The sequence below is a fragment of the Pseudorca crassidens genome, chromosome 8, assembly GCF_039906515.1.
Source record: "Pseudorca crassidens isolate mPseCra1 chromosome 8, mPseCra1.hap1, whole genome shotgun sequence".
In the NCBI taxonomy this organism is placed as follows: Eukaryota; Metazoa; Chordata; class Mammalia; order Artiodactyla; family Delphinidae; genus Pseudorca; species Pseudorca crassidens.
Window position 1 is genome coordinate 43,524,539 of NC_090303.1, and position 21,300 is coordinate 43,545,838.

Consider the following 21,300-nt stretch of genomic DNA (forward strand, 5'->3'; position numbering starts at 1 on the left):
TTCAGGCAAGGCTTTATTGGGGCCCCTGCTACAACAGGGGGGAGCGAGAAAAAACAACAGTTTCCCTTTCTTGCCCGCTCACTGAGGGGGGCCAAGCTTGTTCTTTATATGGGACGAGGGTAGGGGTGTGTCCAGGGGTTGGGCCTGAGGGGTGGTTTAGGTCGTTTGCCCACCCCTCCAGTGGTGTTGTGGGCAGGGGGCATGCTCAGTACCCTGCTTTTTCTCCTGACACCCTGCATTTGCTCCTGACTCTTCAGAAGGGGCAGTTGAGTTATTTTTGGTCTTTTATATCTTTTGGTCCAGAATTTGCCCCAACTGTGCATGCACGAAGTTATTTTTAGTCCTGTATAGTTTCTTTGTATTTTGTTGTTGGAAGAGACGTGTGTCCAGTTGCAAGCATTGCAGCACTGCAGCAAAGGGTCCTAGGTCCCAGCCTGTCTCATTCCCCGCTGAGAGACTCTACACCCTTATTCTTAAGGGGTAAGAGGCCAAAGGTCTCTTCTTCTGAACTTCTTCCTGCTGGACAGGGGCCGCAGACCCTAGCCTACCCTAGAGGTGTAGAAGTCCCTCACTGACTGTTCCAAGGAGCTGTAAGGACCTGGGCCACTTTCTGCTGGAATGGGCTGAATTCCTTGAGCCATCATGAGCCTTACTTCAAAATGTTGGAGCCTAAAAGACACAAACTTAACCAAAAGGTTGAATAAACAAGGGCTAAAAAGGAGAAGAACAGTAGCCATTACAGGGCCTAGAAAGGGAAGGAAGCAGGTTAACTTTGGGCTTCCTTAACTGTTGACCAGACAAGGGAGGCGATATCACCCCTGCCAAGATTGTGAAGCCACTCTGCCCGGGTGTATATTTCCTTTTTTCTTTTTTTAATGTTTATTCATTTTAATTTTGCCTTTAAAAAAATTTTGAAGCCAATATATTGTGTTTTCCATGTCTGAAACATATTTCCTTAATATTAACTTTTACCTGTCTTGTCGCATTGATCCGAGTGCAGCAGGAAGTATTAGTTGTCACGCAAACTCTACCTTGTTCTGCCAGAAGGTAGTGAAGGGCCCCAGACGACTGTCAAGAACCACATCAACCAGGGAAACAAGAGAGGGTCCCAGGTCCCTTTAAGGCTTCAAATAGGAGCCAACCCACTACATCATTTTACTTATCTGTCAATGGTGCCTGTCTTTTGAATAGGTAGCTCAGATATTCCACTGGCTCACAGGTGACCTGTGGGGTTTCTGGAGGTAAAAGCTTTAGTCTGGACAAATGCACCCAAAGAGATATCCCTTGCAGTTTGACAGCAGTGGGGGTGGTTAAAATTACTTTATAGGGGTCCTTCCATTTTGGCAATAGTTGGTCTTAGGGGGACCCCTCTTTCCAAGTTTTAAGATGGACTTGGTCCCCGGGGTTTATTTGTGAAGGAACTGCTCCTTCCTCCGTAGTTTTAGTGGGAGCTGGCAGTGCCTTGTGGGCACAGTCCTGTATTGCCTTCTGAACTTGTCCTAGATTGAGAATATATCTCAGGGCCTGGTTCACTTCCTCATCCAGTACAATGTCAGTAGTAAGAAAAGGCCTCACATAGGTCATTTCAAATGGACTAAGTCTCAGACCACTCCTGGGGGCTACACGGACCCTGAGGAGTGCAATAGGAAGCAGGTTGGTACAGGGTTCATGAGTTTCTTGGTAGAGCTTTGCTAAGGTTTTCTTTAAAGTATGGTTCATTTTCTCTACCTTCCCTGAGGACTGGGGGTGCCAAGAGGTGTGTAGCTTGTAGTCTATCCTTAGAGCCATTGTGAGCCCCTGTGTGATTTTGGCTATAAAAGAGGGTCTGTTATTGCTCTGGGGGGACTTTGGAAGTCCAAACCAAGGAATTATTTCTTTTAAAAGGGACTTACAGTCTTCCATAGCCTTTTCAGTTTGGGTGGGGAAGGCTTCAACCTATCCTGTGAAAGTATGAACAAACACCAGAAGATATTTATATCCTAATCCTAATTGGTGGCATTTGGGTGAAATCTAACTGCCAGTCTTCCCGTAGAGCACCAGCTCAAATTTGGACAAGTCCTTTATCCTATTCATTCATGAGAGGTCAGGGATGGCACTAGGAGTCCTGACCCAAAAGCTAGGACCAGATCAGAGACCAGTGGCTTACTTTTCAAAACAACTGGACTCAGTGGCCCTGGGATGGCCAAGCTGCCTGTGGGGAGTAGCAGCCACAGCCCTGTTGGTTAATGAGGCTTCCAAGCTCACCTGGGGACAACACTTAGATGTGTTAACCCCTCATCAGGTACGATCTGTGCTGGAAGTCAAAGGACATCATTGGTTGTCAGGAAGAAAGTTAACAAGATATCAGGCCCTCCTAATGGACACCCCCGACATTACCTTAAAGGTGTGCCAAACCCTGAACCCAGCAACTCTGCTTCCGGCAGTCGCAAGTGGAGACGTTGCATCAGTGTATAGAGACCATAGAACAAACTTACTCCAGCAGGTCTGATCTTCTAGAAGAACCTCCTGACAGATCTGGGGTCAACTGGTTTACTGATGGGAGCAGTTTTGTGCAAATGGGAACCCGAAAGGTGGGGTATGCCATAGTTAGTCTAAATGAAGTCATAAAAGCCAAGGCCCTGCCACCCCAGACGTCAGCCCAGAAGGCTGAACTAATTGCATTAATGAGAGCTTTGCAATTAGGGAAGGATAGGCAATTAAATATTTTTACTGACTCTAAATACGGGTTCCACGTGCTACATGCTCATGCTGCCATTTGGAAAGAAAGAAGAATGTTAACTGCTAAAAATTCCCCCATAAAACATAAAGATTTGATTCTGGCTCTTTTAGAAGCAGTGCAGCTTCTGACCCAGGTAGCCGTAATCCCCTGTAGGGGCCATCAGAGGGATGGATGGAACAGCAAAGCTGATCAAATTGCAAAACAGGCAGTTCAATTGCAGGAACCTGAACAAGTTATGGCTCTAGTGATTGCCCCCCCCCTGAACTCCCTAGCCTTCCCCAGTATTCCCCACAGGAACTAGATTAATTTTTGATTGCTAACAGAATGATTCTCTATGGTTCAAAATGCAAAAACCCAAAGCTTAATTTTGTGTGTTTGTGTATAAATATATAATTATAAACGTGTAACTTTAAAGTGCTTAGTTATTTGCTAGGCATATTAACAGCTATAAACCTTCGTTTTCCTCCCCAAGAAAATTATGATCTAATTCTGGAAATGAGGTACACATGCCTTTGAAAAGTTAATACTTATGGCAATGTATTGTAACTTTCAAATGTATGTAGAAGACATTACTATGTCTGTAGAACTCATTCTTGTCATTTGACATCAAAACTTCTTTTCATAGGAAAATTACTTTATTATTTTTGTAATGAAGGGTTTAAGCAATTCAAAAAATTACAGAAAAGTGATAGAAGTGATCTCTAATCTCACTGCCCCAAGCAATCGTCGTATTAAGTGAGCATTATCCCATTATCTTTCTATATATGTATGCAAACAGAGGCTAGAAAGAAAGCTTTGAAAAATGTTTTTCATGAAATAGGATCATGTTGTATGTGATATTTTAAGAATAAAATGTATTAAATTAAGTTTTATTTGAATTTAGAGCTAGCAAATGAAAATAAGGTGAAGTGAAAGAAGTTGCTAAACATCAAATGTTTTGAATCATTATTTCTTAAAAGATCCCTATTAAAAGATTAAATAGAAGGATTATGGAAATCATTAAGAGTTTGGAGCCTTTTTAAAACTACATCTTCAATTTAAGAGGGTGTTGATTGACTTTTTGATGATGGGGAATTAGTGCTCTCATGTTTCCTTTTACTTCTTTTCTTTAATCTCCTGGTATTTGTTAGTAACATTATTATTTTCATACTGCCAAGGTTTTGGGCATTTACATTCTATTCTGTAAACATAATCTATTCTGTAAACATTATCTTTTCTTTGTACTCTACTTAAATGGAGACACAACTCATCACTTGTCATTTTTACATTGTTTCACCATTCCCTAGTTTGTTATTTTCATTCATTCTATGAAAGTAATTTTAAATTTTGATATATTTTAAAAAGCAGTTTTTGAAGAAAAGCTCATGAGTTTTGTGGTCCCCAAATTCTTTAATGTTTTAGAATGACTGACTGCCTGTTGGTTTTATACTTGACTAATATCATGGCTTCAGGCTGTCATAGAATTTTGTAGACATTGTTCTTATGCTTATGGCATAAAATGTTATATGTAGAAATCTGAGGCCAGCCTGATTGAAGTTCAGTAAGTTAACTAGGATTTTTCTGAAATCTGATATGCTTTTTTTTTTTTTTTTTTTTTTTTAAACATCTTTATTGGAGCATAATTGCTTTACAATGGTATGTTAGTTTCAGCTTCACAACAAAATGAATCAGTTATATATATACATATGTTCCCATATCTCTTCCCGCTTGCGTCACCCTCCCTCCAACCCTCCCTATCCCACCCCTCCAGGCGGTCACACAGCACCGAGCTGATCTCCCTGTGCTATGCGGCTGCTTCCCACTAGCTATCTACCTTACGTTTGGTAGTGTATACATGTCCATGCCTCTTTATTGCTTTGTCACCGTTTACCCTTCCCCCTCCCCATAGCCTCAAGTCCATTCTCTAGTAAGTCTGTGTCTTTATTCCTGTTTCACCCCTAGGTTTTTCATGACATTTTTTTTTTCTTAAATTCCATATATATGTGTTAGCATACGGTATTTGTCTCTCTCTTTCTGACTTACTTCACTCTGTATGATAGACTCTAGGTCTATCCACCTCATTACAAATAGCTCAATTTCGTCTCTTTTTATGGCTGAGTAATACTCCATTGTATATATGTGCCACATCTTCTTTATCCATTCATCCGATGATGGACACTTAGGTTGTTTCCATCTCTGGGCTATTGTAAATAGAGCTGCAATGAACATTTTGGTACATGACTCTTTTTGAATTATGGTTTTCTCAGGGTATATGCCCAGTAGTGGGATTGCTGGGTCATATGGTAGTTCTATTTGTAGCTTTTTAAGGAACCTCCATACTGTTCTCCACAGTGGCTGTATCAATTTACATTCCCACCAACAGTGTAAGAGGGTTCCCTTTTCTCCACACCCTCTCCAGCATTTATTGTTTCTAGATTTTTTGATGATGGCCATTCTGACTGGTGTGAGATGATATCTCATTGTAGTTTTGATTTGCATTTCTCTAATGATTAGTGATGTTGAGCATTCTTTCATGTGTTTGTTGGCACTCTGTATATCTTCTTTGGAGAAATGTCTATTTAGGTCTTCTGCCCATTTTTGGATTGGGTTGTTTGTTCTTTTGTTATTAAGCTGCATGAGCTGCTTATAAATTTTGGAGATTAATCCTTTGTCAGTTGCTTCATTTGTAAATATTTTCTCCCATTCTGAGGGTTGTCTTTTGGTCTTCTTTATGGTTTCCTTTGCTGCGCAAAAGCTTTTAAGTTTCATTAGGTCCCATTTGTTTACTTTTGTTTTTATTTCCATTTCTCTAGGAGGTGGGTCAAAAAGGATCTTGCTGTGATTTATGTCATAGAGTGTTCTGCCTATGTTTTCCTCTAAGAGTTTGATAGTTTCTGGCCTTACATTTAGGTCTTTAATCCATTTTGAGCTTATTTTTGTGTATGGTGTTAGGGAGTGATCTAATCTCATACTTTTACATGTAGCTGTCCAGTTTTCCCAGCACCACTTATTGAATAGGCTGTCCTTTCTCCACTGTACATTTCTGCCTCCTTTGTCAAAGATAAGGTGACCATATGTGCGTGGGTTTATCTCTGGGCTTTCTATCCTGTTCCATTGATCTATATTTCTGTTTTTGTGCCAGTACCATACTGTCTTGATTACTGTAGCTTTGTAGTATAGTCTGAAGTCAGGAAGCCTGATTCCTCCAGCTCCATTTTTCGTTCTCAAAATTGCTTTGGCTATTCGGGGTCTTTTGTGTTTCCATACAAATTGTGAGATTTTTTGTTCTAGTTCTGTGAAAAATGCCAGTGGTAGTTTGATAGGGATTGCATTGAATCTGTAGATAGTAGAGTCATTTTCACAATGTTGATTCTTCCAATCCAAGAACATGGTATATCTCTCCATCTATTTGTATCATTTTTAATTTCTTTCATCAGTGTCTTATAATTTTCTGCATACAGGTCTTTTGTCTCCTTAGGTAGGTTTATTCCTAGGTATTTTATTCTTTTTGTTGCAATGGTAAATGGGAGTGTTTTCTTGATTTCACTTTCAGATTTTTCATCCTTAGTGTATAGGAATGCCAGAGATTTCTGTGCATTAATTTTGTATCCTGCCACTTTACCAAATTCATTGATTAGCTCTAGTAGTTTTCTGGTAGCAACTTTAGGGTTCTGTATGTATAGTATCATGTCATCTGCAAACAGTGACAGCTTTACTTCTTCTTTTCCGATTTGGATTCCTTTTATTTCCTTTTCTTCTCTGATTGCTGTGGCTAAAACTTCCAAAACTATGTTGAATAAGAGTGGTGAGAGTGGGCAACCTTGTCTTGTTCCTGATCTTAGTGGAAATGCTTTCAGTTTTTCACCATTGAGGACGATGTTGGCTGTGGGTTTGTCATATATGGCCTTTATTATGTTGAGGAAAGTTCCCTCTATGCCTACTTTCTGCAGGGTTTTTATCATAAATGGGTGTTGAATTTTGTCAAAAGCTTTCTCTGCATCTATTGAGATGATCATATGGTTTTTCTCCTTCAATTTGTTAATATGGTGTATCACGTTGATTGATTTGCGTATATTGAAGAATCCTTGCATTCCTGGAATAAACCCCACTTGATCATGGTGTATGATCCGTTTAATGTGCTGTTGGATTCTGTTTGCTAGTATTTTGTTGAGGATGATATGCTTTTTGGATCTGAAGATTAACTCCTTTTTTTCCCATGGAAATTTATTTATTAAGTTTTCTACTTAGAGGACATCAATTAACTTTATTTTGGATCATCCTTCTTTCTCCTTCATATATTTGCTTTGCTTTTATTTTTCGATATATTTGCATTTTAAAATCTGTCGTCATCATGATGTTCTCTGTTTTTTTCCTCTAGGTTGGTAATTTGTTAGCTATATATATTCTGTTACTTATGGTTTCTAATTTTATATACTCTAGTTTCTCTTCAGATCGTATGAATCTTTTGCCTTTTAAATTTAGCTATAATCTTTATTATGTTGCTTTGATCCTCAATTTATTTCCTTGTAACCTCTGTCTCTTTCTCTCCCATTCTCCCTCCCTCTTAATATTATTCTTTCTCAACTGATTTTATGTATCAACTTAGCTAGGCTATGGTACCCAGTTGTTTGGTCAAACACAAATCTAGGTGTTGCTGTGAAGGTGTTTTTAAGATGTAATTAACATTTAAATCAGTAGACTTTGAGTAAAGTAGATTACCCTCAATAATGTGGGTGGGACTCATCCAATCAGGTGAAGTCTTTAAAAGAGCAAGGTCACCAGAAGAAGAAGAGTGTTTTACATCCAGGCTGCCTGCAGACTGAGACTCAAGACTGAGTCCTCAACTCCTGCTGGAATTTCAAGTCTGCCAGTCTGCCCTGCATACTTCAGACTTGTCCACCTCCACAACCACTTTTTCTCTTACCTTCTTGTCTTGTCTTATTCAGTCTTGGAACTTTTGTTTTCTCGAACTGATGTTTATTAAGTTGATCTATAAATTGTTGGGAATTTTCTTCTGTAGGTTATCTGTTCTTACTAGGCTGTGTTATTTGATAATTTTTTCATGTGGTATTTTCTTGCCTTTCACCCCTTTCTTCTTCTATCCCTCCCGCTCCACATTCTTTCTTCCCTTCCTGTATAGTATGTGCATGTATGCACATATGTGTGTGCATACTTTTGCATGGTGTGTTTTCTTTTCTTCAGGTTGCTACTTGTGTGGTGACTTTCTCTTTTTTTTAACATTATTTTATTATGGTAAGAACACTTTACATGAGATCTACCTTCTTAACAAAATTTAAAATTTACAATACAGTATTTTTAACTGTATAGGTACAATGTTGTACTGCAGATCTCTAGAGCTTATTCACCTTGTTTAACTGAAACTTTATGCTCATTGGTTAGTAACTCCTCATTTCTTCCTTCTCCCAGTCCCTGGCAACCACCATTCTACTCTTTGATTCTGAGAATTTGACTATTTTAGATTTCCTCATATAAGTGGAATTATGCAGTATTTGTCCTTCTCTGACTGGCTTATTTCACTTAGCATAATGTCCTCAAAGTTCATCTGTGTTGTCACGTATTGCAAAATTCCCTTTTTTTAAAAAGGCTGGGTAATATTCCATTGTATATAGATAGCACTTTTTCTTTATCCATTTATCCGTTGATGAACATTGAGTTTGTTTCAGCATCTTGGCTATTATGAATAGTGCAGTGAACATGAGAGTACATATATCTCTTTGAGATTCTGACTTCAATTCTGTTGGATAAATACCCAGAAGTGGTAACACTGGATCATATGGTAGTTCTATCTTAATTTTTTTTTTTTTCTTTTTTTTGCGGTACGCGGGCCTCTCACTGCTGTGGCCTCTCCCGCCACGGAGCACAGGCTCCGGACGCGCAGGCCCAGCGGCCGTGGCTCACGGGCCCAGCCGCTCCGCGGCACGCAGGACCCTCCCGGACCGGGGCACGAACCCATGTTCCCCGCATCGGCAGACGGACTCCCAACCACCATGCCACCAGGGAAGCCCTATTTTAGGTTTTTTGAATTGAATCTCTGTACTGCTTTCTACAGTGGCTGCTGAACTATTTTGTATTCCCACCAACGGTTCCAAAACTTTTTCTGCATCCTGCTGACACTTGTCTCTCTCTCTCTCTTTTTTTTTATAATAGCCACCCTGACATATGTAAAACATATTGTGGTTTTGATTTGCGTTCCCCTGATGATAGTAACATTGAGCAGCTTTCACATACCTGTTGGCCATTTTAGAAGTCAATAGCAGAAGGAAAACTGGAAAATTCACAAACATGTGGAAATTAAACAGCACACTTTTGAACAACAAATGGGTCAAAGAAGAAGTCAGAAGGGAAATAAAAAATATCTTGAGACAAATGAAAATTGAAACATTACGTACCAAAACTTATGGGATGCAGGAAAAACATTACTGAGGGAAGTACATAGCAATAAATGCCTACATTAAAAATGAAAGAAAAAAAAAACAAAAACAAAACGAAAGATCTCAAATAAACAATTTAACTTTACACCTAAAGGAAGTAGAAAAAGAACAAACTAAGCCCAAAGTTATCAGAAGAGCAGAAATAAACAATAGAGAGTAGAAAAGCATTAAAAAAAATCAACAAAACCAAGAGTTGTTTTTTTGAAAAGATAAACAAAATCTGAAAACCCTTTAGCCAGGTTTACTAAGAAACAAAGAAAGAAGACTCAGATAAATAAAACCAGAGGTGACTCAATTTTGATTTTATGAGAGGCGGTGATTTTATTCAACAAATTACAACTGATGGCTGTGTATTTCTTTTTTTAATTTATTTTTTTATTGAAGTATAGTTGATTCACAATGTTGTGTTAATTTCTGCTGTGCAGCAAAGTGACTCAGTTATACAGATATATATATGCTTTTTTATATTCTTTTCCATTATGGTTTATCCCAGGATATTGCATATAGTTCTCTGTGCTATACAGTAGGACCTTGTTGTTTATCCGTTCTATATGTAATAGTTTGAATCTACTAACCCCAAACTCCCAGACCATCCCTCCCCCACCCTTCCTCCCCCGATGTCTGTGAGTCTGTTTCTGTTTTGTAGATAATTTCATTTGTGCCATATTTTAGATTCCAAATATAAGTGATATATGGTATTTGTCTTTCTTTTTCTGACTTACTTCACTTAGTATGATCATCTCTAGTTGCATCCATGTTGCTGCAAATGGCATTATTTCATTCTTTTTATGGCTGAGTAGTATCCCATTGTATATATGTTCCACATCTTCTTTATCCATTCATTTGTCAATGCACATTTAGGTTGTTTCCATGATTTGGCTATTGTTAATAGTGCTGCTATGAACATAAGGGTGCATGCATCTTTTTGAATTAGAGTTTTGTCCGGGATATATACCCAGGAGTGGGATTGCTGAATCACATGGTAATTCTATTTTTAGTTTTCTGAGGAACCTCCGTACTGTTTTCCACAGTAGCTGTACATTCCCACCAACAGTGTAGGAGGGTTCCCTTTTCTCCACACCCTTTCCAGCATTTGTTATTTGTAGACTTTTTTTTTTTTTGGCTGCATTAGGTCTTCAATGCTGCGCTCAGGCTTCTTTAGGTGCGGCAAGTAGGGACTACTCTTCATTGTGGTGCATGGGCTTCTCACTGCGGTGGCTCCTCTTCTTGCAGAGCACGGGCTCTATGCAAGTGGGCTTCAGTAGTTGCAGCACGTGGGCTCAGTAGTTGCGGCATGCAGGCTCAGTAGTTGCGGCATGCAGGCGCTAGGGTGCAGACTGAGTAGTTGTGGTGCATGGGCTTAGTTTCTGTGCGGCATGTGGGATCTTCCCACACCGGGGATCAAATCCATGTCCCTTGCATTGGCAGCTGGATTCTTAACCACTGAACCACGAGGGAAATCCCTGTAAGCTTTTTTTTTTTAACATTTTATTGGAGTATAATTGCTTTACAATGGTGTGTATATATGTCCATGCCACTCTCTCTTTGTCCCAGCTTACCCTTCACCCTCCCCGTGTCCTCAAGTCCATTCTCTAGTAGGTCTGCGTCTTTATGCCTGTCCTGCCCCTAGGTTCTTCATGACCATTTTTTCTTTTGTTTTAGATTCCATATATATGTGTTAGCATATGGTATTTGTTTTTCTCTTTCTGATTTACTTCACTCTGTAAGAAACACTCTAGGTTCATCCACCTCACTACAAATAACTCAATTTCGTTTCTTTTTATGGCTGAGTAATATTCCATTGTATACATGTGCCGCATCTTCTTTATCCATTCATCTGTTGATGGGTAATTAGGTTGCTTCCACGTCCTGGCTACTGTAAGTAGAGCTGCAATGAACATTTTGGTACATGACTCCTTTTGAATTATGGTTTTCTCAGGGTATATGCCCAGTAGTGGGATTGCTAGGTCATATGGTAGTTCTATTTTTAGTTTTTTAAGGAACCTCCATCCTGTTCTCCATAGTGGCTGTATCAATTTACATTCCCACCAACAGTGCAAGAGGGTTCCCTTTTCTCCACACCCTCTCCAGCATCTATTGTTTGTAGATTTTTTGATGATGGCCATTCTAACTGGTGTGAGGTGATATCTCATTGTAGTTTTGATTTGCATTTCTCTAATGATGAGTGACGTTGAGCATTCTTTCATGTGTTTGTTGGAAATCTGTATATCTACTTTGGAGAAATGTCTATTTAGGTCTTCTGCCCATTTTTGGATTGGGTTGTTTGTTTTTTTGGTATGGAGCTAAGTGAGCTGCTTGTAAATTTTGGAGATTAATCCTTTGTTGGTTGCTTCATTTGCAAATATTTTCTCCCATTCTGAGGGTTGTCTTTTCGTCTTGTTGATGGTTTCCTTTGCTGTGCAAAAGCTTTTAAGTTTCATTAGGTCCCATTTCTTTATTTTTGTTTTTATTTCCATTTCTCTAGGAGGTGGGTCAAAAAGGATCTTGCTGTGATTTATGTCATAGAGTGTTCTGCCTATGTTTTCCTCTAAGAGTTTGATAGTGTCTGGCCTTATATTTAGGTCTTTACTCCATTTTGAGTTTATTTTTGTGTCTGGTGTTAGGGAGTGTTCTAATTTCATTCTTTTACATGTAGCTGTCCAGTTTTCCCAGCTCCACTTATTGAAGAGGCGGTCTTTTCTCCATTGTATATTCTTGCCTCCTTTATCAAAAATAAGGTGACCATATGTGCGTGGGTTTATCTCTGGGCTTTCTGTGCTGTTCCGTTAATATATATTTCTGTTTTCGTGCCAGTGCCATACTGTCTTGATTACTGTAGCTTTGTAGTATAGTCTGAAGTCAGAGCACCTGATTCCTCCAGCTCCGTTTTACTTTCTGAAGGTTGCTTTGGCTATTTGGGGTCTTTTGTGTTTCCATACAAATTGTGAAATTTTTTATTCTAGTTCTGTGAAAAATGCCAGTGGTAGTTTGATAGGGATTGCCTTGAATCTGTAGATTGCTTTGGGTAGTATAGTCATTTTCACAATGTTGATTCTTCCAATCCAAGAACATGGTATATCACTCCATCTATTTGTATCATCTTTAATTTCTTTCATTAGTGTCTTTCTAATTTCTTTCATTAGTGTCTTTCATTAGTGATTCCTTCTAGAGATAATTTTCTGCATACAGGTCTTTTGTCTCCTTAGGTAGGTTTATTCCTAGGTATTTTATTCTTTTTGTTGCAATGGTAAATGGGAGTGTTTTCTTAATTTCACTTTCAGATTTTTCATCATTAGTGTATAGGAATGCAAGAGATTTCTGTGCATTAATTTTGTATCCTGCTACTTTACCAAATTCATTGATTAGCTCTAGTAGATTTTTGGTAGCATCTTTAGGAGTCTCTAGTATAGTATCATGTCATGTGGAAACAGTGACAGCTTTACTTCTTCTTTACTGATTTGGATTCCTTTTATTTTTCTTCTCTGATTGCTGTTGCTAAAACTTCCAAAACAATGGTGAATAATAGTGTTGAGAGTGGGCAACCTTGTCTTGCTCCTGATCTTAGTGGAAATGGTTTCAGTTTTTCACCATTGAGGATGATGTTGGTATGCATTTATCATATATGGCCTTTATTATGTTCAGGTAAGTTCCCTCTATGCCTACTTTCTGTAGAGTTTTTGTCATAAATGGGTGTTGAATTTGTCAAAAGCTTTTTCTGAATCTACTGAGATTATCATATGGTTTTTATTCTTCAATTTGTTAGTATGGTGTATCACATTGATTGATTTGCGTATATTGAAGAATCCTTGCATTTCTGGGATAAACCCCACTTGATCATGGTGTATGATCCTTTTAATGTGCTGTTGGATTCTGTCTGCTGGAATTTTGTTGAGGATTTTTGCATCTATGTTCATCAGTGATATTGTCCTGTAGTTTTCTTTCTTTGTGACATCTTTGTCTGGTTTTGGTATCAGGGTGATGGTGGCCTCACAGAATGAGTTTAGGAGTGTTCCTCCCTCTGCTCTATTTTGGAAGATTTTGAGAAGGATAGGTGTTAGCCCTTCTCTAAATGTTTGATAGAATTCGCCTGTGCAGCCATCTGGTCCTGGGCTTTTGTTTGTTGGAAGATTTTTAATCATTGTTTTAATTTCAGTGCTTGTGATTGGTCTGTTTATATTTTCTATTTCTTCCTGGTTCAGTCTCAGAAGGTCGTGCATTTCTAAGAATTTGTCCATTTCTCTCAGGTTGTCCATGTTATTTTCATATAGTTGCTTGTAGTAATCTCTCATGATCCTTTGTAGTTCTGCAGTGTCGGTTGTTACTTCTCCCTTTTAGTTCTAATTTTATTGATTTGACTTTTATCCCTTTTTTTGTGGCCAAAGCATTTGAGCACTTGAGAAGAAAGTGCATTCTGTTGTTTTTGGATGAAATGTCCTATAAATGTCAATGAAGTTCATCTTGTTTAATCTGTCATTTAAAGTTTGTGTTTTCTTACTTATTTTCATTTTGGATGATCTGTCCAGTGGTGAAAGTGGGGTGTTAAAGTCCCCTACTATGATTGTGTTACTGTCAATTTCCCCTTTTATGGCTGTTGGTATTTGCCTTGTGTATTGAGGTCCTCCTATGTTGGGTGTATAAATATTTATAATTGTTATATCTTCTTCTTGGATTGATCCCTTGATAATTATTTAGTGTCTTTCCTTGTCTCTTGTAATAGTCTTTGTTTTAAAGTCTATTTTGTCTGATGTGAGAATTGCTACTCCAGCTTTCTTTTGATTCCCATTTGCATGGAATATTTTTTTCCATCCCCTCACTTACAGTCTGTATGTGTCCCTAGGTCTGAAGTGGGTCTCTTGTAGACAGCATATATATGGGTCTTGTTTTTGTATCTATTCAGCCAGTCTATGTCTTTTGGTCGGAACATTTAATCCATTTACATTTAAGGTAATTATTGATATGTATGTTCCTAGTACCATTTTCTTAATTGTTTTGGGTTTCTTATTGTAGGTCTTTACCTTCTCTTGTGTTTCCTGCCTAGAAAAGTTCCTTTAGCATTTGTTGTAAAGCTGGTTTGGTGGTGCTGAATTCTTTTAGCTTTTGCCTGTCTGTAAAGGTTTTAATCTCTCTGTTGAATCTGAATGAGATCCTTGCTGGGTAGAGTAATCTTGGTGTAGACTTTTCCCTTTCTTCACTTTAAATATGTTCTGCCACTCCCTTCTGGCTTTCAGAGTTTCTGCTGAAAGATCAGCTGTTAACCTTATGGGGATTCTCTTGTATGTTACTTGTTGCTTTTCCCTTGCTGCTTTTAATATTTTTTCTTTGTATTTAATTTTTGATAGTTTGATTGATATGTGTCTTGGCATGTTTCTCCTTGGATTTATCCTGTATGGGACTCTGTGCTTCCTGGACTTGATTGACTATTTCCTTTCCCATATTAGGGAAGTTTTCAACTATAGTCTCTTCAAATATTTTCTTAGTCCCTTTCTTTTTCTCTTTTTCCCCTGGGACCCCTATAATTTGAATGTTGGTGCATTTAATGTTGCCCCAGAGGTCTCTGAGACTGTCCTCAATTCTTTTCATTCTTTTTCTGTATTCTGCTCTGTGGTAGTTATTTCCACTATTATATCTTCCAGGTCACTTATCTGTTCTTCTTCCTCAGTCATTCTGCTATTGATTCCTTCTAGAGAAATCTTAATTTCATTTACTGTGTTGTTCATCATCGTTTGTTTGCTCTTTAGTTCTTCTAGGTCCTTGTTAAACATTTCTTGTATTTTCTCCATTCTATTAACAAGATTTTGTATCATCTTTACTATCATTTTTCTGAATTCTTTTTCAGGTAGACTGACTATTTCCTCTTCATTTGTTATGTCTGGTGGGTTTTTACGTTGCTCCTTCATCTGCTGTGTGTTTCCCTGTCTTCTCATTTTGCTTAACTTACTGTGTTTGGGGTCTCCTGTTCGCAGGCTGCAGGTTCGTAGTTCCCACTGTTTTTGGTGTCTGTCCCCCGTGGCTAATGTTGGTTCAGTGGGTTGTGTAGGCTTCCTGGAGGAGGGGAGTACTGCCTGTGTTCTGGTGGATGAGGCTGGGTCTTGTGTTTCTGGTGGAAATGTCCGCGTCTGGTGGTGTGTTTTCGGGTGTCTCTTACCTTATGATTTCAGGAAGCCTCTCTGCTAATGGGTGGGGTTGTATTCCTGTCTTGCTAGTTGTTTGGGCTAGGGTGTCCAGTAGTGTAGCTTGCTGGCCATTGAGTGGAGCTGGGTCTTGGCGTTGAGATGGAGATCTCTGGGAGATTTTCATCGTTTGATATTACATGGAGCTGGGAGGTCTCTGGTGGACCAATGTCCTGAACTTGGCTCTCCCACCTCAGAGGCACAGGCCTGATGCCTGGCTGGAGCAGCTAGACCCTGTCATCCACATGGCTCAGAATAAAAGGGAGAAAAAAAGAAAGAAGGAAAAAAGTAAACTAAAATAAAATAAAGTTATTAAAATAAAAAAAATTATTAAAAATAAAAATTTTTTTTAAAGTAATAAAAAGAAAGAAAGAACAGAGCATCCAAACCAAAACCCAATCCACCAGTGATAACAAGCACTAAAAACTATATTAGAAAAACCAAACAAACAAAAAAAACGGACAGACAGAACCCTAGGACAAATGGTAAAAGCAAAGCTATACAGACAAAATCACACACAGAAGCATACACACTCACAAAAAGAGGAAAAGGGAAAAAAAGATATATATATATATCCTTCCCAAAGTCCACCACCTCAATTTGGGATGATTTGTTGCTCTTCAGGTATTCCACAGATGCAGGGTACATCAAGTTGATTGTGGAGATTTAATCCACTGCTCCTGAGGCTGCTGGGAGAGATTTCCCTTTCTCTTCTTTGTTTGCACAGCTCCTGGGGTTCAGTTTGGATTTGGCCCCGCCTGTGCATGTAGGTCGCCTGAGGGGGTCTGTTCCCGCTCAGACAGGACGGGATTAAAGTAGCAGCGGATTCAGGGGCTCTGGCTCACTCAGGCATGGGCGAGCCTGCGGCGGCAGAAGCTGGCATGACGTTGCACCCGCCTGTGGCACACCGTGCGTTCTCCCGTAGAAGTTGTCCCTGGATCACGGGACCCTGTCAGTGGCGGGCTGCACAGGCTCCCGGGAGTGGATAGTGACCTGTGCTTGCACACAGGCTTCTTGGTGGCTGCAGCAGCTGCCTTAGCGTCTCATGCCCGTCTCTGGGGTCCGCGCTTACAGCAGCAGCTCGTGCCCGTCCCTGGAGCTCATTTAGGCAGCGCTCTTAATCCCCTCTCCTGGCGCACCAGGAAACAAAGAGGCAAGAAAAAGTCTCTTGCCTCTTCGTTAGGTCCAGACTTTTCCCCGGACTCCCTCCCGGCTAGCTGTGGCGCACTAACCCCTTCAGGCTGCGTTCACGCAGCCAACCCCAGTCCTCTCCCTGGGATCTGACCTCTGAAGCCCGAGCCTCAGCTCCCAGCCTCCGCCTGTCCCGGCAGGTGAGCAGACAAGCCTCTTGGGCTGGTAAGTGCTGGTCGGCACCGATCCTCTGTGTGGGAATCTCCCCGCTTTGCCCTCCGCACCCCTGTTGCTGCGCTCTCCTCCGTGGCTTCAAAGCTCCCCCCTCCGCCACCCGCAGTCTCCGCCCGCGAAGGGGCTTCTAGTGTGTGGAAACCTTTCCTCCTTCACAGCTCCCTCCCACTGGTGCAGGTCCCGTCCCTATTCTTTTGTCTCTGTTTTTTCTTTTTTCTTTTGTCCTACCCAGCTACGTGGGGAGTTTCTTGCCTTTTGGGAGGTCTGAGGTCTTCTGCCAGCATTCAGTAGGTGTTTTGTAGGGGTTGTTCCACATGTAGATGTATTTGTGGGGAGGAAGGTGATCTGCACATCTTACTCTTCTGACATCTTGAAGCTCCTCTGTAGACTTTTTAATGATGCCCATTCTGACCATTGTGAGGTGGTACCTCATTGTAGTTTTGATTTGCATTTCTCTAATAGCGATGTTGAGCGTCTTTTTTTATGCCTATTGGCCATCTGTATATCTTCTTCAGAGAAATGTCTATTTAGGTCTTCTCCCCATTTTTTCAGTTGGGTTGTTTGTTTTTTGTTGTTGTTGAGTTGTATGAGCTGTTTGTATATCTTGGAAATTGATGGCTGTGTATTTCTTATGTCTTCCATAGTGAAGAACTGTGGGGAGGGGAGTTGGAAAGAGAGTTGAGCCGAATTCTGTGCAGGCTTTGTTAGAGTATTCGGACTCTATTCTCACTTCTGAGGTTTTGTTAAACCTCCCACACTAGGGTTCCCTGAAACTAATTGGAACACATGTCCCATTCTTACTGAGGGAACAGGGAACTGGATCTGCCCTCTTCCATGTTACACGTGTAGCCTGGGGCCTTTGCTTCTAGTAGAGGTACTCAGCTTCTTAACTTCATTGTTCATTTCCCAAGCTTTACCTGTTTCTTCCCTGTAGCTCTGTCCACTTCTCCCCATCAGAACATCACTCAGTTCATTTTTTCCAGACTTGGAGGTATTCAGAAATAACTCACTATTTGGCTTCTGAGGGATGAGAGTAGATGCCTCACTATAACATACCTGCCACTCTGCTCCAGATTCTCATCTTTTGTCCCCCTTTTGGCTGCCACTTTTTGAGCTTCATGGCATTGTATTGCCTAGTTGCTGCTGCTGCATTTTTCCTGGGTTTTGCTATTTTTATTTCACTGAATTGAATGTTGGGAAAGGAAATTCTGTGCACCAGTCTTATTACACCATCCTAGTGCAGAAGTCCCCAAAGATTTTTATTAACCACAAAAATATTTCTATTCATTGTGCAGATATGGAAATTTGCAAATAGAAGATTAAGTGGGACACATTATCATGTGAACAAGTACTTAATTACATTAGAGATGCAAATGTTTTTCGAGATTATACTTTTGTAAACAAGATGATCTTGTTATAATGGAGGATTTGTGATAACTGCAATGTAAAGGAGCCTCAGAGGAAAAATTAGGAAAACTAAGTATGTGAACTATTTATTGTCCGTGTAAGTAGTATGCATAAAATACAATAAATACCAAAGACTGTGTGCAAAATCACAACATAGTGCATTCTATAACACAGTCTCATTCTCTTCTTTTAAATATCTAGATTTCATTTCTTGTAAGTGAACTGAAGAAATGTTGTCTCAGACTGACACACTTCTGAATGTTTTAAATCTCTAACAATCAAAAACATCCTTGGCAGAGGACTAATTTCACACCTCAGGCATTAAAATTCAGAGTCTGTATTCATTGTTTATTTTACATAATGTAAAACAGCATGAAGCATGATATATTATACAATGGATGAATGGGAATTTTAGAAAATAGGGCATCATTTTACATTTACACCTGCTAGATGACATTTTATGTATTAGAAGGTGTCCTGATATATCAAACATAATGATTTTTTTCAATCAACTGAAATTTTTGTTACTAGCATACATTAAAGAATAAAAGATTTCTATTATTATTGTTTGATTGTATTTTTCTAGAATATAATGGTAATTTTATGAGTTATTATGATATCAATGTTAATCTTAATAGACCAGGCTTTGTTTTAAATATGGGATATATAAAAGTTAGAGACTACCATAAAATGTAGATTAATTAAATTATAATATGCTTAACAATAAATAGCTGGGCCAATTAAAAATAAACCTTTAGGAATATAATGATTCATTTCTTATTGTAAAACTTTTGAACCATTAGTGAGTGTATTAATAATTGCTGTTTAATTGCTGGAAACAAATAGCTATGTATCGGTGTAATTTCTATTAGTGTTTAAATTATTTCAGGTACAGTTATTGGTAAATTAGTGCTCAGTGAAATAAATAATTTGGAAGTATGCCATTTTTTTGTCCAGTGAGAAGAAAACCATCATATCATTATGGTAAAGGCTAAACTGTACAGTATAGAATCATAATTATCAACTAAGTTGGTGACATGTTTACTTCTACGAATTCTGGGATAGAGTTTATTGGAATTGACCTAGAGCTGCTATTTCAGGTTCATGCTATGCTTTGCTAGAAAGACTCAAGTTGTTGATGTCAGCTCAGCATTGATTGAGGCTGGTGGCTTCTGCTCGGTTTTTGAATTCCTGATTTACGTTCCTCCAAATAACAAGTTGTTATAAAGAAGTTAACTATGAATAGAAGGGAGGGAATGGATGATGAATACCAAAAGGCTGCCTTTTGGTTGCTCTTAGGTCCGCCCTGCCCTTGCATGCCTTACTCTATATACCAAGAAGCTCAACCCTTGCAAACTTCAATTTCCAGACTCTTTGCCCAGTAGCTTCCAGTTAGATTTGACTAATAGGAAATACCTGTGAGAGACTGCAGAGGGGAAGATAGGAGTAGCCTCTGCTTCTGATGGCATTTCCAACACGAGAATACAGCTATTCTGTATACAGTCCAGTGTCCTTAGGTCGTTTCTCCGGTTGTCAAAGTGACCTCTGTGATTTTAGTGGTATCAGAACTAAGGTCAGGGGTGACTACCATTCCCAGTGGCTTTTGATGGTTCAGGCTAGGGTGTCAGAGATTTCACTGGCAACAGCAGTCCCTAGCAGTTTTAGCAGTCTTTGTGCTCTGGGTTCTGGTAATCTCCTCTCCTCCCTTTTGTTATTCCAGCCCAAGGGGTGGTAGCAACTTCAGTAGTTCTTATTCTCTGATTTTCCTCACTTAAACATTTTTTTGTTTGTTTGTTTGTTTGTTCTTTGCGGTATGCGGACCTCTCACTGTTGTGGCCTCTCCCGTTGCAGAGCACAGCCTACGGACGCGCAGGCTCAGTGGCCATGGCTCACGGGCCTAGCCGCTCCCGGCATGTGGGATCTTCCCAGACCGGGGCACGAACCCGTGTCCCTTGCATCGGCAGGCGGACTCTCAACCACTGCGCCACCAGGGAAGCCCCACTTAAACATTTTTGATCCTTCAGGCCTTCGATAATTTTTTATAAGGGTTCCTTGCAGTACATCCTCTCTGAACTATTTAGCACCATTTCTGTTTTCCTAATGAGACTTTACTGATTCTGTACTGTCAGTATCTTTCTGGCATCACCCCAAACTATTCTAAACTGGGCCCTCTTTAGCCTTGAGTGGGCACTCTCATTCTATCTGTGTGTCTGTGGATCTGTCTTGGACTTCAGTAACAAGGGTCAGGGGTGCTCTGTAGCTTTGTGCATGAGTATGATGTGACGGTGGATATTATTTCCTGACAGGTATTGGCATTCCCTAAGGTTTGCATTTTTTAATACCTCTCATTCTTAAAAGAAAAATAGACTATATGTACAAACTTATTCTGAATGGAACAGCATTTTCCCACTTGACTGTAAGCTCCATGAGGGAAGGCATCAGGTCTATCTTGTTTACTGTTATGCCACTAGTCCTTAGTACTAAAGAGTTAGTGGCTTCTCATTAGATGTTTGAATGAATAAGTGAACAGCTTGCTCTATAAGTGTGTGTGTGTGTGTGTGTGTGTGTGTGTAGTATTTTGGGGGGCTGAGGGCTGCACTGTAGGCTTTTGGCCTTTGGACCTCTCCCACTATTATACTTGATCCCTCAATTTCTCTTGTTATATTGTCCATTTATACTTTTTATTGAATACATGAACTCGTTTCTACCATTTTACTTTGTATTTTCTGTTTACCTTAATTTTTTTTTCTAATTTTCCTACTTTTTGTAAGAATGATAAAGTTTAATTTATTCCTTTCAGCTCTTTGTTTTTAATCCCTGGGCTGTTTTTGGAAGCTATAGATAGCATTTTCAGTCTTTCCATATCTGTTGCTTAGAATGCCTAGAGTTCTATCATTTTTAGTTATACAGTTATATTAAATTATATTAAATAATATTTTATTGAGGAACTCTAGATTTAAAATTTTTAAAAATATCATTATTTATACAATACTTAAAAAGCTTTTTGTTATGAAAAATTTCAAACATGCATATGTTTTTGACACCAGTATAGTGAATTATCTTGTGGCTGGTATGGCTTTAACAATGATTACAATTATAAAAAAATGGTCAACCTTTTTTCACCTATTAACATTCCCTACTTTGTATCATTTCTTAAGTAACCATTTCAGTATTTGTTTCTAAATGATATTCTTAAAAATGTAATCAC